The sequence below is a fragment of the Papaver somniferum genome, chromosome 11, assembly GCF_003573695.1.
Source record: "Papaver somniferum cultivar HN1 chromosome 11, ASM357369v1, whole genome shotgun sequence".
Classification (NCBI taxonomy): Eukaryota; Viridiplantae; Streptophyta; class Magnoliopsida; order Ranunculales; family Papaveraceae; genus Papaver; species Papaver somniferum.
The window spans coordinates 31469912-31474961 of NC_039368.1; the positions used below are offsets into that span (position 1 = coordinate 31469912).

The following is a 5050-nucleotide window of genomic DNA, read 5'->3' on the forward strand; positions in this document are numbered from 1 at the left end:
AAGTATTCACGGACCGACCTCAATGATACCATGTGAAAGATATAAAATTGTAATATTATTACAAAAGCAATATAGTTTTCGGTGCTAGACACGGAAAACAAAATTGAACTCGCAGCGCACGATCAAAATTGAACTCGCAGCTTCCGGACTATCGGATTTTAAAGATGTGACATCAACAAACCGAAGAATTAACTACGGTAACGCTACCGATTTTTTTGAACGACACATATGTCTTCCACTTTTTCTAATACCCCGAGATGTTGAAAGTCGTTCCCTTGTATGGTCCTGCTATGAGGGAGTCCCTCAACCTTGTTGTAAGTAATCCTGCCCCGGCTAATTATTTATTTTATTTCTTCCCGATTTGTAGCCTGACCCGATGTGTTCCTAGGCCGAGAACCAAAGGCTTCTCGAGGCTTCCATCCGTTAAAAGGAGCTGGAGAAAATGGCCCGTCTTTGGACCCAGATTCAAGGAGAGCAAGAGCGATCTCGAGAAATCGAGAGGCAGTTGAATGATGCTAAGGGTACGTCGCTTAATCCTTCTGTTTTTGATTGATGATGTAGTGCCAATATCCTGAATCTAATGTTATCTTTTAGCCGAGATATCTAGCTTAGAACGAGATTCTGCTTCCGAATTGCGTTGTTTATCTAGAAAACTAAGGGATGAAGAAGGTCATGTGGCTACACTCCAACAAAATATTTATAACAAGGATGGTAAAATTGACCGCCAGGCCTCCGAGATTAAAGAACTTCGATCCGAGCTCACTCGCTATCAAAGATTCGAATATGTGCCTGAAGAGATAGATAACTTCCGCTCCGAGTTATCCCGCTTGCAAAGAGTTGATGCTGACAGATTCCTGCTGGTTGAGAATTTATAGGGTCAGTGTAACTCGCTACGACTTCAAAACAGGGATCTTCACTCCGATCGCAAACGTTTCTCCCGATTGAAAGATGAGTCCGAGATTTCTGCCCAGCATATAAGGAATAAACTTCTCGGGTATGATCAAATGAGTCAAGACTTAAAATGGACTCAGATTCAGTTGTCGGGTCTTCAAATAGCTCATCAGTGTCAACAGGCTTCATCCAGTGAGCATAAGAAGCATTGCCCCTCGAATGAGTTTAATGAACAGAAATATGATGAGTTGGTTCTCAAGATAAGTGAGATGAGGTTTCTCTTTTGAAATCCAAAGAAACCTTAAAATTAGTTTTACCCACGCTCACAGGTCCTTAAGCATGCTTTATTCTTATTTTCTTGTCGCTCTATCTTATTGTTTTCTCGGGTTGTAATCACTTTATGTTTTTGTTTTCTGTAGCCGAACAAGGGAAAGTCCAAGATTTGGAGGAGCAGATCCAAATGAAGCCGAATGGAGTTATTTAATTTGAACACCAAGCTTAATGATGCTGATGCTGAATTGACTCGCCAACTGGATGAGGAGAAAAAGAAGCATGAGAATGAGCTCACTGAGAAAGTCAAGGAAGGCGTGAATGAGTTCATAAGCATGAGGAAATCTAAACTCGCCGGGAAGAGTGCCGTATCGGGATCGACCAATCTTGAAGAATAGTTTCTGCCTTTTGCAGTGTTGCGCCACTACTGTGCCCCTTCTCTCAGGCTGTAATTTACGTTTTGCTTGAACACCTTTGAGTTTTGGATTATATGTTATTTTGGGGTGTTGCGTCACCGATAAGTACCTCCCTCCTTGAGACTTATAGCTTTCAACAATGTTTCACATTTATCTTTTATGAATAGTCGTTCATAACATTTGCACTTCACTATCCTGCATTTATGGTTTGAAGTATATGTTAGTATAAATTCCATGTCTGTCAAACACACTCAACAGGGAGGGTCATCGGGCCCAATTCCATGTCCCAATTGAGGTATCTCATCATTGCGATTTTCATCCAACTGGAGTGTATTAGGTTTTTTCTAAATCCCACGTCCCGATCATCCTAGGCTTTCCAGCAATCGGTCATCTTGGATCAAGTGAGACTGGTCACTTGAGATGGGAGCGACTTGTAGATGTTTCTAGGTCGCTCGGTTACTAGGAACTCATGTCCTGGTAACCTTTGCTTACTGGTTTCCAACCATCAGAACCCTTAGATTACCTCAGCACTTGCACACTGCCATCGCCCCGAGTTCAAATAGTCCGTCGAGTGTAAGTCGCCTCGTCACTTGAACATTTTCATAGCCCCCAGTTCGAAAAGACCATTCGAGTGTAAGTCACCTCGGCACTTTCACATTGCCATAGCCCCGAGTAAAAATGACCATTAGTCGCTTATGGAATTTTTCTTTATCTATCTCATGGATGATACAGGGATTTAAATGACGAGGTATCATACCTGAGCTTTCACCTCTCATGGGTGGTATAGCTTCAAATGTTGTGTGTCCCATGGTCGCTTTTCCGGAGTTTCGTCGGGTTTCAGTATCTTATACGCACCTTCTCCAACTTTCGATACAATAGTGTATGGCCCACCCCACTTGGCTGCCAATTTCCCGGTTTTTTTATCTCGTTCATATTTAGGTAATTCTTTCAACACTAATTGCCCCGGGTGAAATTCTCTCGAACGAACTTTCTTGTTGTATTCACGTTGTAGTCGCCTTTGGTAGTTCTCCATTTTTTGTAGAGCCATTTCTCTTGTTTCTTCCAAGTAATCAAGTTTAGTTAGGATCAAATCCGATGATATATTTCGTCTCCATTCTTCAGTTCTTGTAGTGGGTATCATTGCCTCAGTTGGGAGAATTGCTTCGGTTTCATATGTGAGCATAAAGGGTGAGAGACCCGTCGCTTCCCTTCGGGTTGTTCGATAGGCCCATAGGACGTTGTGTAGTTCCTCACACTACTCGCCATACTCCCAATCCAGCTTCTTTTTCAAGTTGTCGGCTATTGTCTTGTTGGTGATCTTTGCTTGCCAATTATTCTGTGGGTAAATGGGTGTAGCTTTACTTTTTCTGATCTGGTAGGTGTTGAATAACATGTCAATATTTTTTCCTTGTAATTGTTACCCATTATCCGACACGATAGCGGCCGGAATTCTGAAGCGACAAATAATATGCTCGAAGATGAACCGAAATACATCCATATCCCGAATATGCCTTAATGTTGCAGCTTCAACCCATTTGGTGAAGTAGTCTGTTGCTACTACCAAATACTTTCTTTGTCCCAACCCGACATGTAGCATCCCAACAATGTCAATACCCCATTTAGCGAAGGGCCACAGACTCACTACCGAGTTCAAGGATACAGATGGTGCATGTATTTTCTTTCCGAACTTTTGACATTCATCACATATCTTAGCCATGTGCTTCGCATCTTCATTCATGTACGTCCAGAAATATCCTATTATTTTTTTTGCTCTCGCCAACAGACTTCGTCCTGAGCTATGATTACCCGCGCCGCCATATGTAACTCGTTCAAGATCAAATATCCTTCCTCTTTTCTCAAGCACCTTAACAGTGGACCCAAATATATAGGGCTGTCAATATACTTCCGAAATCCGAAATCCGTTTCCGAAAATTCGACATCCTATAGGATTTTATCTGATTTCTCGGATTTTGGATTTCGGAACCGGATATGTTATCGGATATGTCCACTTAACCTTATCAGAACCGGATGAGGCTCATTCCATTAGGATAATATCCGACATCTGATAGCCTAGTTGTGTACTTGTAATTTCTGACCCCTAGGAATTATCTATTGAGAATAACCTCATTATTCCCAATATCGATCTAGACTCATTACTCTTTAATCTTCTCTTAACATTTTTTTATTCTCAAGTTTCAACACATAAAGTATCAAAGTACTGGTTAAATTAGAGAAAGATCAAGAGAGATCGATAGATCGAGAGACAGGGTCAGAGATTAGAGAATATAGAACGATAGATGGTCAGAAGTAAGTAATGATTAATATTTCCAAATAATGTTTTGGTTTTTTTATCTCGATTACTGAGGTTGCATGTTTAATGTTTGATGTTTAATGTTTTTCCATGTTTAATGTTCTATAGAGAGGAACAAAGAAATTAGGGATTCGATTTTTGATTTTGATTATAGTGTTTGAATACAAAAATTAGGGTTTCGATTTTCTAAGAAGATGTTGATCGTTGTTCCTCACCCCCTGGAAATCAAATTAGTGAGACCCATGTTCTCAAGTTTCAAGATGATTTTCCTAATTTCGGTTTTGGGTTTGCTGGAATTGAAATGGGTAGTACTGATTGTATTCAAGAGGAATTAAAAGTGGAAGAACAAGAAACAGAGGAAGAGAAGGAGAAGGAACATAATAGTGAAGAAGTACAAAAACTATAGGAAGAATTAATGGCGTATGAATCATATATGAAATTCTATCAAATTCCTTATCTTAACGGTGGTAGTAGTTTTGACAACCCAATATTGTTTCAAGTATTGTTCAAGAGAGTTTAGTGGATGATGTTTCTGGTTCTTTACAATTATGGAGTTTCTAATGATGATGTTAATTTTAACTAATTAGCTTCAATTTTTCATCGATGTTTTTTATGTAAATGTTGTTTATTTCGCCAGAAACCGGATTTTATCGGAAAAAATCCGTATCCGATAAGTTAGCCTAACGGAATCAGATTAGGATTTTTGGATTACGTCGGATGTTATCGGATGTCGGATTTTCGATAATACTTAACCTTAACGGATTGGTCAAAATCCGCCGGATTTTTACCCGTTGAAACCCCTACAAATATGATCTTTTTTACAATATGCCTTCCCTAAGCTCATAAAATGTTGCTTTACTTTTAATTTTTTTAGCTTGGGGTCATCTTTTTGGTAATATTCCCGACTCTAGATATTGGTGAATTGGCTTCGCTAATCTCCCGCTTCATACCTATCGGCTGTAGCAGTAACAATTTGTACTTTTATACCCTCCTTCGGGTATTGATGGAGCTAACACTCTCCCAATTCGAATAGCTTCTATGGTCGGATCTGTTAGCATAGACGCGATATATGCCAGGGCATCCGCGTGACGATTGTCTCTTCTACAGATGTGTCGAAACTTGATGTTGGGAATTTGATCGATGTAGAATTTTTCCAATTTCC

At 39.9% G+C, this 5050-nt stretch overlaps 1 long non-coding RNA gene across 1 annotated transcript; it reads left to right on the top strand.

Moving 5' to 3' along the window:
- The first annotated feature begins 237 nt into the window (after positions 1-237).
- On the top strand, positions 238-1754 carry LOC113321231. Its single transcript, XR_003346561.1, has 4 exons — positions 238-314; positions 389-521; positions 595-1220; positions 1311-1754. It is a non-coding gene; the product is annotated as an uncharacterized LOC113321231 (long non-coding RNA).
- Positions 1755-5050: the final 3296 nt, after the last annotated feature.